The sequence below is a fragment of the Protopterus annectens genome, chromosome 2.part2, assembly GCF_019279795.1.
Source record: "Protopterus annectens isolate FY-2018-M chromosome 2.part2, PAN1.0, whole genome shotgun sequence".
In the NCBI taxonomy this organism is placed as follows: domain Eukaryota; kingdom Metazoa; phylum Chordata; order Ceratodontiformes; family Protopteridae; genus Protopterus; species Protopterus annectens.
In genome coordinates this window covers 308,318,557-308,331,200 of record NC_056730.1, presented here as the reverse complement: position 1 = coordinate 308,331,200, position 12,644 = coordinate 308,318,557, and positions in this window count along the sequence as shown.

The window sequence follows — 12,644 nt, the reverse complement described above, 5'->3', positions numbered from 1 at the left end:
TTGTAAAAACAAGTACATAGAATGTTTAATTTAAATACTTTAAATAATGTAAGAGAGTAACATTAAATAGCAACTAAAATTGATACTGTCATTGAGTCCAGGAAAACTGAGTGCATCCAATTTTAGTTGCCACCACAATTCTCTGAACTCAAGACGATCATTCCATGGTCCACCCCTAGGATCTTCTAAGACCTCTTCTAACACTACAAATTTAAAATCATGCCCGAGAAATTCAACAGAATGTTTACAAAGGGCATAACTGGTGTTCCCCATTCTTACATCTCTACAGTGCTCTTTGATCCTTTCTTTAAAGTGTCTTTTTGTTTTAGCAGTATAGAACTCACTGCACTTGGTACATAGAGCAGCATAAACCACACCTTTGGTGTAACAAGCAAAAAAATCCCTTTAGGTTTAATTACAGAGTTATTAATTCTTACCGTGTTTGTACAAAGAATAAAGTTAATTAAAATGTTGTTTGTAGGGTTTTGGATAGGCTACACCCATTGAGTATGCTTTAGTGTCGCTATCCAACTTTTTGGCTTTACGGGCTTTAATTTCATAAGCTTGACTATCCACCCGATCTAATATACTTTTATATGAAGCTAGAGAATGTTCAAAATGTAAGTCATCACGGAGCACTTTATCGAGTTCAATTAGTTCAGTGTGTAACTAGTCAATACTTTTTTGATTATGTTTGACTAATAGTTCCAAAAGTTCAAGTCCTTGTCCGTCAAACAAGGCAAGTAACTCACAATGAAGGGGGAATCAATTACTAACCTGGTAGGGAACTTCCAATGCCTAAGTCCCTTAGGGACCAGTTTTTTCTTTAAGCACTCACTGAAATAAGCATTGTCAATTTGCAGCTTTCTGCATTTAGACAGTTTGTTGTCAAATAAATTTAGCGACTGCTGAAAAGTTCCTCTATTAGAAACATTGTGGTTAGAAATGTCAAAAGAAAATTCTTTAGAAAACCAGTCATTGAACAAAGTTGTTCCATTGGTGTTTACATTACTAGTAACAATGTTACGACTTGCCTGTGTAATAGGATAAGGCTGCCCAGGTTGAATACTACTTTCATCACAGGAAGTAAGTGCTGAAGATGTTCCTTGTATGAAGGAATGTCTTTGAGCGATTGTTGCAAAAGCTGGGTCAAAAGAGCAACATTTTCAGCTGGATCTACCCTCAGAGTGAAGGTCCGAAGGGAAGAACTCATCGCAGGATCCAAAGACAAACAAAGCAAAACCAGGAACCAAACAATCACTCCAAAAAGAAAGAATCCACAGACACGAAAATCCAAATGGACCAAGTGTTTATTCGTACAAAACACAAGTTAAGCGCTTTCATCAGTCTAATCGGCTGACTTCATCAGAACAAGTTAAAAGACACACAAGCAGCCTTTTATACCTAAAGTAGATCATATGCCTAAGTGGCAAAAGCCAAAATACAAAGTTAATAAAGCAGGTTACATAAACATCACATTTCTAATCGTAAAAACAAGTACGTAGAATGTATAATTAAAATACTTTAAATAGTGTAAAAAATTAATCTTAAATAGCAACTAAAATTGATATTGTCATTAAGTCCAGGAAAAGTGAGTGCATCCAATTTTAGTTGCCACCACAATTCCTTGAACTCAAGACGATCATTCCACGGTCCACCCCTAGGTCTTCTAAGACCTGTTCTAACACTACAAATTTGAAATCATCCCCGGGAAATTCAACAAAATGCTTACAAAGGGCATTAGTGGTGTTCCCCATTCTTACATCTCTACAGTGCTCGTAGAGCCTTTCTTTAAAGTGCCTTTTTGTTTTAGCAGTATCGAACCCACTGCACTTGGTACATAGAGCAACATAAACCACACCTTTGGTGTAACAAGCAAAAAATCCCTTTAGGTTTAATTACAGAGTTATTAATTCTTACCATGTTTGTACAAAGAATAAAGTTACACTGTGTACATCCCTTTTAAAAATAATACGGGGTTCAAAACCCAGTTTATCTAAAATGTTACCTTGTCCATGAAACACATGCCAGTTTTTCTTCAGTATATCAGAAATATACTGATAATCAAGAGAAAATTTAGTTAAAAATGAATAAGCATACTTATGTATTGTCCATGCTTGCTCTGGGTTGTTCCACTATAAGGTTGTGTTCACTATCCTCTTTCATGAGTAATGGTTTAAACCTGCCATTCTGTTGTAGTTGTTGAATTTCTTTATGTACCTGGTCAATTAAAGCAGCAGGATACCCTCTAGCCAAGAACATGTCCCTTAAAAAATCACACTGTAAATGGTAGTCAACATCCAAACTAATCAGATGTGAAATCCTAACATAGTCACCTTTTATAACTCCCTATTTAACATGTCCTGGGTGACAACTCTCATAATGTAACAAATGGTTACAATAGGTGGGTTTTCTGTAAAGGTCACTAACAAAACCACCTAAATCCATGTTCTTCCTGATAGTAACATCTAAATAATTAATTTCATCTGTTCTGTAAATGTAAGTAAAATGCAAAAATTCAGTTGTCCCATTAATGTAGGATATGAAATCATGTACTGCAGTGGTGGTGCTGCGGTAACGTTGACGCCTCACAGTAAGATGTTGTCCTGTTCGATTCTTAGCTAAAGCGTCTTCTGTGTGGAGAGATGCATGAATGGGCATAGCTTTGTTGAAGGTTGTGCGTCAGAGCTGGCAACTCAGCATGTAAAACTCTACTGCCAATCATTAGCAGACCGGAGTTCCGCTGTGGTGACCCCTAACCAGGAAAAGCCGAAAGACACAACAGCAACATCATTGATGTCTCCATTCCAAAGAAAAAACAAATCGTCTATAAAATGCAAGTAAAAATTCCATTTGTTAAAGAAAGGGGAGTTGAACAGAAACTTTCTCTCCTACATTAACTTTATGATGTTAGCAAAAATGGGGGCACAACCGGCTCCCATAGCAACTCCACTCTTTTGAATGAAAAATTGTTCTTCAAAATACACTTTAACACCATTTCCATAAGGGTAACCAGTACAGATACCACATTGTTGTTGAACATATGGCAGTCTTATAAAAATTCCTCAAACCATTCCAAATCTAACTGGTGAGGAATAACATTAAACAGGTTAACAACATCGTTGGTTAAAAAAGAACAGTTGTTATCAAAATTTAGACCATTTAGTTTTTCAAGAAAGTGCCAAGAATGATCATCTTGAGTTCAGGGAATTGTGGTGGCAACTAAAATTGGATGCACACAGTTTTCCTGGACTCAATGATAGTGTCAATTTTAATTGCTATTTAAGGTTACTCTCTTACACTATTTAAAGTATTTTAATTATACATTCCATGTACTTGCTTTTACGATTAGAAATGTGATGTTTATGGAACCTGCTTTATTAACTTTGTATTTTGGCTTTTGCCCCTTAGGCGTGTGATCTACTTTAGGTATAAAAGGCTGCTTGTGTGTCTTTTAATTTATTCTGATGAAGTCAGCTGATTAGACTGACGAAAGCGCTTAACTTGTGTTTTGTACGAATAAACACTTGGTTTGTTTGGATTTTCGTGTCTGTGGATTCTTTGTTTTTGGAATAATAAAAAAATAAGTTCAAAGGTGAAGAATGCTATTTCTTATTTAGCTTCAGGGGTGAAGAGAATCTGCTATTATCCCTTAGTTAACTCTAGGATGGACATTTTTTGGTCTGGCCTGTCTATAAGCACATTCATTCTGGGCAGTGAACATTCACTTTAGGAATTTTCCATATTTTCTGCTTTAAATATTTTCACTTCTTCATTTCTTCATCTTGTTTGGGATTTGTGTATCCTATATAGTTTTTTTTTTATTTTTACCTTTTCTTTTGCAGCAGTTTCAATATGATACTGCATTAAATCTATTCTACTGTGTATCTCAGAATAAACCTCTTTGTTTTTCAGTAAAAAATATTTTCTTTCTAGATTCTTAGCTTTAGATAATGTTTCATCGATTTGAACAGAAGAGATAGAATTTTCTGATACAATACTATTGGTGTCTAGGTCTACTCTCATGGTAACTACAGAAGCCTTATCATCTCTCTCTTTATTGTTCTAGAACATTTTGTGTGATATACCTGTTCTAATTTTCTCTTTCCAGTTTTCTTGTTTTGTAGTTCACTTTGTTCACTTTCTTCTACTCCCTCAAAGGATCCCTGATATCTTGCTAGGTTCTTAATTTCAGCAGGGGAACTAATGCTACCAATTTTCTAAACTCAAAGTCTTGCATTTTATATATATATATATATATATATATATATATATATATATATATATATATATATATGGTTTACTATTAAAATGTCGATGTGAGAATGCACGCATATGAAAAATTCAAACTACAGATGTTCGAATGTTTCATATGTTTGCAGTGTCAATGTTCAGGTCTTTATATTAATGACTGCACTGTACATTCACTAATATAAATGCGAAGAACTGTACAGAGATCACAGTACAGTGCGGTTAGGGAAATTTATCCATTTCCTCATTGTAGTGCAATCTCAAGGTTGTAATATATAGTTAGCGGGGGTGTGGCGGGGTACAGGGGGGCTTACCCCCCTGCAAAAATGGGATGTTCCTTGCAGGAGTCAGGGACTTCTAGGTAAGGATGGAATCATGGGTAATTTTGGCAATTGCCCATGATTTTCGACATTCTCAACTTCCAGGTTTATGATTTTTCGGCATTAGTTTTCAGTTTTTAGTTATGTTTTTCTTTTAATTTTCAATTATTTAATACTAAACCAATACGACATTCTCAACTTCCAGGTTTATGATTTTTCGGCATTAGTTTTCAGTTTTTAGTTATGTTTTTCTTTTAATTTTCAATTATTTAATAGTAAACCAATACATATATATATATATATATATATATATATATATATATATATATATATATACTCGATTACATGTTTGTGCCTTTTCTATATATATTTCTCATCTACTGACAAAAACTTTTTAAAATTTTCTTGCAAGTTTGTAGTGCGTGCCATTACTTTTTTTTTTTAAACAGGATTCTTTCTTCCTCCCAAGTATCTCTTGCTACGTCAAAAAAGCCTTGGGCATGTCTTCTATGTACTAACTCAAATGGAGTTTAACCTACTGAAGCTTGGAGCACTTTTCTTTTAGCAGAATGGAGGTATGGAAGGAACTAGTACTATATCTTACATCCTGTTCCATGGCCTTCATTAGCACAGACTTCAAAGTTTTACTAAAATGTTCTACTAGTCCACTGGTCTTTGGTGACACACCAAAGATCTTAACTGGAATACCTTAACATACTAGTAATGTTAATAAATCACTCTGGACATAAATGGGTGTCCCTGGTGCATAAGTATTTCTTTGGGAATACCTGTACTGTAGAAATATAACACTAGTTCTCTGGCAATTGGCTTAGAACTGTCTTTTTTTAGGGGCGTTACTTCAAGAATCCTAGTGGCATTGTCAATAGTCTCCTGAAATTATTGTTGATATTAGTATTACAGTCTCTTCAATATTTTTTTCGACTTTCCGAAAAGTCAATCATCTAACATACACCAGCTTCACCACATGTTCTAAAATTATTTGCAGCTAACAGCTGGTACAGCATTTCTTCTTTGTCTTTGTTTACCCTGCATAACATTCCTCAACTCAAAATATGTGAATGGTTTGAGGCCAGCCTGTTTGCTTGCTTCTCCTTCTATTCTGGCTATATTTTATCAGTTCATGCTTGATGTATTAGCATCCCCTCTGCTTTCTTAACGTTTACTTTTCTTATTTACAAATTTGCAATGTCATGAAAGCCCTTTTAAGTGCACTAAAGGGTATCCTTTTCACTTACGAATGCAGTTATTGGTATTTCCTCTTATCCTATTCTTTCTTCTGCAAAAGGCTGCTCGTGTCATTATCTTTGCTCTGCATAATTATTGCTTTACTTACTCATGTGTCGTTAAGCATTCAATGCAAACAGTTCAGTTTTTAGCTAAACCTGTTTTGACATTGCAGAAGGAAATCTAGAACTATGTTCTCTCTCAGTGTTTATGTTTAGTGGTCTGTCCCTCTGTAATTCCTACACAGATATTTCCTATACTTTAATAACTGGAATTTTCAGATCAAAGTTCCATATCATACCCTGTCGGTTTTCCCTTTCATTTTCTGCACTAAATTCTATCATTGACTTAAAACATCATATTTTCTGGTACGATTTTGTAATAAGTTTCTTTCTCATAATGCAGAGGTTCCTGTATCCCTTCCAGCCAAAGCCAGAGTTTAGTTCTTCTTGAAGTTTATACATCTCGTCCTGTCTCTTTATCAGGACTGAGTGTTTTTAATAATGTACCAGACTGCTGCTGCCCCCTACCCAGTTTTACTAGGAGTACATTTAGGCCAAAGAAGTCTCTAACAGTCATCTCTCCTTCATAGTTTCCACACTGCCTTAAACTGAATCAAGTCTAGTCCTGTTCTGATATCTTATAAATTATGTACATGTTCATTATACATGCATGTTTTAATTCTATATCGTATTTATTCCTTATTAGTGGCTTTGTCTTTTTATCTTTAAAAATGTTACTTTCATTCTTAAACTCCACTTCCAATCCATGTAGGCAAATTATGTTCATTTTTATATGTATGTAAAAGACAAGACTTGCAAAATATAGATAAGATCATACTGTGGAATATCTGCATGAGTTTTGACAAATTAAGTTTTCAAAAAGAAATTTCACGATTTTTTTATACAATACTCTGTTCCATAATCAGTTTTAATAAGTAATAATACAAGCCCTGTCTTCCTAAACAGCCTTCCCTCTCTTTATTTACCTTTTCTTCACATATCAAAAAGTTTTAGAACTTATCTGATTTCTTTTTTTAATTACTTGTCCTTCTAGAATAATCAAGCTGTTTGCTTCTTCATATTTTTGTTTCTCCATATTTACCTGTTTTCCTGTTTCATGTTTAAAGATTTTCTTTAATTTATTTACAGCATGATGATTTCTTTATGTAACTCTTTTGATTAATTTGTAATTGACTGAAACTTAATTGAAACCTCATGTAAATGTTCTTATAACCAGGAGCTGATGACTTCGTTATGAAACTCTTTGGATTTTGTTTTCTTTAAATTGTTTCAAACTTATTAGAAATGTCATGTAACTGTTATTTTAACCTTGAAGCTTTTCTTCCGGCCTCTACTGAAAAATGGATTTATTCTGGCCCAGTGGATTTTCCCGGTAAACAAATGTCAATAAATAAATTAATTAATAAAATAAATAAATAAATAAGTACATTTTCATTTCACTTTGTTATCTATTATCTCCTTTACCTTGCTTTTTCATAAAAATCATAGAAAATATATGGCAGCTAGGCCATGTTGCCATTTAATCCATGCCGGTACCCTCCACTTCAAATCTTAGGTTGTTTTTCCAAAGAAAGACAAGCCAGTCATGCAGGGGGTGAATTTGTGAATATCCATCCAATTGTCTAACTCCTTTTTAAAGGAAAATAGTGTCAAATCATTTGATATGGCATGGAAGTTTGTTCCAAACATGGGGTAGTCATTGAATGGCAAACCAGTCTCTCCATTATGATTAGTTTATTTGCTGAAGCAGGTTGAGATCTCAGGTACTAGTGTTCACTAGATGATTTGATATGTGGAGATATAACAGGTCTTGGACTGCAGCATCCCTAATGAAATAAAAGGCACAAATCATCCCTAAGGAGTATATAGGGCCCTAAATACAAGGACAGTGCCTCCATCTTCTCCTGGTAACTCAGGTCTTTTGGCCAATGACATTTTTTGTTAGGAACCTCTGGGTTATCTTCAGCTACCTAATATATCTAATATACATCCCAAAGGAGGATTTGTGTTCCTTGATTAGTCTGATTAGTGCAGAATATAGAGGATTAAGAACTTTTTTGGATCTAGAGGAGACACACTTTGCAATCAGCTATATCAGATAGAAGGATTTACTAACCAGAGTTGAAAGATGATGCTCAAAAGAGAGGGAATTATTAAGCCACATTTCAAGGTCTCTCACATATTTGGTATGGCAGCTGTGCTTTTTCTGAACAGATCGTGTATTTTGCGTGCTGGAAATAACAACTTGAATGGATGGGCTCTGGTTAACATTACCTCCTGTGTCTTGGAGTAAAACATAGTACAGCTGTGTGGCTTGTGCTTTTTACTACCAATGCTTGCAGTGGTCCTTTCCTAGTCCCTGACCCATGGAACATTCTTTTGCACATAATGTTCCTTTCTATTATTTTCCCCTCTTCACCAATCTGACAATTAACTCTTCATGATATAGACTGGCCAATCACAAGAGGTCATGTTTGTATGCCTAACAGTGCTTTATGGGAGAGACATAGCCACCTGCCTGCAACACTGTTCCCCTTGCATGATCCCACCCTACTTTGCCAGCTACACAATGAGGAAGTCTCTGTGAGATTACATACAATTTATGCTGTGCATTCCTGAAGTGAACAGTGGCAGTTACTTGGTAAGTATGAACAGGCAGTGGGAATCCAATCCAGGACTGAAGAATCCAACCTTGGACCTAAGGAAGTGGCTCGCGCTGAACTCATGAAATTAATCCTCTATAACAACCAAAGCTAGTCAATTTTTATCACTATATACAAAGAAACTATAAGGGTAGTACAAAGCAATCTATAGTCACTTTTATGCAGAATACAAAGATATGTAGCATTTCATCAATCACTTACAATTGTTTCCTGTATGACATGCTAAACTTTCATCCAAATGATTTGAATTATTCTTGGATGAGGTAGGAAGTTTAGCTTAGGATGAATTCCCCGAGTATGGCAGCTGTGACGTATTTCTTCAGGGAATACCTTTTGTCTTCTGGAATTTACAATTTAAATAGATGGGTTCTGGTCATAGCAAACTCTCCTGTGTTTTGGAGAGTAAAATAGGATACAAGTGTCGACTGTGTATACTTGTAGGCAGATTGCTTCTCACTACCTTGTATATTTTTCTGTGCATACTTGAGCAGTTTAACTTATCAAGTCAGTATATTAGCTACTTTTAACTCAGTGATAAGCAGGGCAGCCAATTCCTCTATAAATCTGCCAGCTCAAATTTAACACCTTTATGTTATTTATTATTAATTTATTTTAACTGTTCTGGAATTAGTTTAAGTGCTGCTGCATAAGCATTTAAGCTGCTCAGCACACATTTTCATTATATGCCTCTTCTCTTCCCTTCTCTTCACTTTGCTTCTCTTCCTTCTCTTCACTTTGCTTTTCTTCCCTTCTCCATTTTTTACCTCCTAACTTGGATACTTTCCAATTATAATGCCATCTATTTGACTTGTACTCTGTTTTTCAAATGGGCCCAATGCTGCTATTTCAATGTTTTCCATTAAATGGAAATCTAAAACCAGTTAACTTTTATTTCATTCAGAGTAAACTCCTGTCTTCTCATTTATATCCCATTTCCTTTTAAATGGATCGGCTAATAGCAGTAAAAGAATGAAGTTCTGAACAAGTAAAGATATATAAATCCTCCTTGCTTTCTGTCCCTTTTGTTTGATATTGGCCAGCCAAATGAATTCTTGGAGTGGACTAAGAATGTGTGCCTTTAAGTATTTACCTGCTATTCCTTTTTCTTTAACTGAAAAGAAAATATGCTTTAGTGACCTTTCTTGAATTTCTTGCCAGTTTGAATCACTGAATCTTATTTCGTTAGTGTTATTTTTCAAGAAACAGAGAGAATGAGATCGGCAGATTGAGAGAGAGGGGGAAGGAGAGAGAGAGAGAAAGAGACAGAGAGAAAAATCCTGTTATAATTATCCTCAGAATTTTGTTCAGAATTCTTATTTTGTGTTTCTGTTTGAGTTTCACTTACTTCTTCTCTGTTGTGTTGTAATACCTTTCCTTAGTTGAAACACTATAGCTCTTGGAGAAAGCAGTATTTCTTCCAGCTCACCCTGCTCTTCAGTCATACGCAGGGTTTTTTTCAATTTTAAAATATACTTTGAGTTTCGCCACTAATGTTAATTTTATTTGCTTTATGTCTCTGACGAACTCTTAAAATCTGGTAGGGAAATTTAATCAGTATGGTTCTAAATTCAAAGTCCATTTAACCATCTTTCAAAGGCTGATAGGGAAATAAAAAGCTTTATTCCTATTTGTTCTTTTATCAACTTCCATTAAAGCTCTTACTTATTCATAAGTGCTATTACATACTGATTATACTTGTAAAAATCAAAAATTTCAATATTAGAAGATATACTTTTTTTCTTCACTTATTATAATTTTTATAAGTAGGTATAGATACCTATTGAAGTATCCATAAAGCACATTTTATGCTGCCAATTTTCCTAAAACACTTCAATTAAAGCATCCTTATTCAGCATGTGATGTTCTTGGTGATGATCGAATATATAAAATAACAGGTTTACTTCACTTCACCTAAAACTCATTTGACCGACATTCATTTCAGAGACACCAAATCACCTAAAGTTATCGTCACCTAAAACCCATTTTACTGACACTCATTTCATCAACATTTAGTAGTGGCAGTGTGTAGAGTACTGTAAGGCAAGTAAAAGGTATATGTCCTTTTCCCCACTGTAGTGCGTTCCTGGAGTTGGTATATATAGTTGGGGGGATGTGGGGGGATATGTCCCTCACCTAGTTTGGTTTTATATTGTCTGGTTTGGTTTCATATTGTCCGGTTTCTATTAAGAGGGTAAGTAAGTAGTGTTTAAGTATTGGAAAGAGTCAGTCATAGATGTTGTAAGTGTGCATATCTCTGGTTTAAAGTGTAGTAGTTTGAAATTCAGCATTATCAGTTGTCAGTTAAATGAGTGTCGGTGAAATGGGTTTTAGGTGAAGTGAAGTTGACCCAAAATAACATATCTTTTAAACTCCATTAACTCTCCTTTCCATTACCTTGATGCTAACTTTATTATTTCATGTCATTATTTAATCAAATTCTTATTCCAAATATATCTTCCTTTCACATATTGTAATTAATGAGTTATCATTTACCTACCCTTTTTGCAACTTTGTTCACTTTTTGCACACTAAAACACTTCTATATTTCACTCTAATTAAGCGTGTAAGTGTTTATACTGAGAGTACAAAATTCATATGTCTGTATCATTCTTATTTATCCTTTGTTGACCAGGTTAGTCCTGCTAGGCTAGCACCCTTCTTTCATGGGAAACCAGAGGTTATTTATTATACTACGAGAAATTTGGCAAGGGCATCAGTAAACCTCCCCTACCCTTTTTGATAAGGTGGCATGGGATTGTTTATACTCACTTGAGCTGCCATCAACTCAAGCAGATGAGGCCTTGGTTTAATGCCTCACCCAAAGGGAAACACACTCAGGATTGCAACACTAGCAGTTAATCTACCTGGTGTGGGAACAGAACCCATAGCCTTTTGTACCAAAGGCAAGTGTGCAACCAACACTGTCATATTTTTGTCTAGTTATTGCAGCATATTCTAGACTCATAGGTTCATAGGTAAGTACTAGGCACTCGGTCTACTGACCATTTCAAGCCTAACAACAAAAAAAAAACAGGAACAGGAGGTCAGATAAGAGTTTATCTTTCAAGGCTTCAACAGCTAGACCCGGATCTCAATGGAGGAGTCCCTGAGAGACCAAGTACAGAGAAATATCTGCAAGTATCTCCTGAGAACCAAGATTTTTGAGGCCACTGATCTTTTTGGATATGATTCTCTAAGTTATCTCAAGTAGCATGATATGTTTATATTAATATATAGCAAAAGGTGCATTATATTCAAATAAGATATGTGTGAAGGGGAAATAATACTTCTTTGGATCTAGTGGAGACTCAGACTTCTTTGTATATTTTCTGCTGTTTTTGATGATTGCTTTCTCCACAAAAATGCTGTTTTAAATGTACTACAAACAACTATGTGACTATAATAAAAGCATAGCTATATCTTTACAAGTACATGTATAAAGAAACAATTCACTGTTATGTTGTCTATCAGGTTTGGAAGTGTTTTAATTCAAGGCCAGCTACTAAGAAGCGTTACAGTCAATCAGGCTTGACACTGTAAGTGAAGTTAGGTAAATGTGTTATTACTAACTAATCTTCTAGTAAAACCTTACCTGACATTCTCAGCTTAACATCATTGCAATTACCAGCCCGATATGCTGAGTGTTAAACACATTTCATGGAATTAGCTGTATTATTAGGCAAGATGGTAAAATCTATTAATCCTCATCGACGTTAAGTCTTGCCATATAGACTGTCCCCGGGATTCATGAACCTTGCGCCAGGCGCACGCATGGCGTAGGCGCCACAACCCCAGACATGGCCGCCGAGCGATTCAGGTATGATCCAAACCCACGTGCATCAGCGGCGTACGCCGGAGTTGCGCCGCTTCCGGCGTAGGTATGTTAAATACCCCATGTGCGGTGTTGCACCATGCAAATGAAGGCAAGTAGCGATTCACGAAGTGGCGCGGGCGTAGCATAACACGGCAATGTAAACCAAAAAGCGGTTTACATATATCCAAACATGACATAGGAGTAACGGAAGGCTGCCAACGTCATGTGTCATAGTGGTGCAACATGGCAATGTGGAAAGAAATCGAGAATGTCAAAGGAAAACCTGCAGAAAATGTAAATAACAACATAAATGTCATGTACGCAGAAA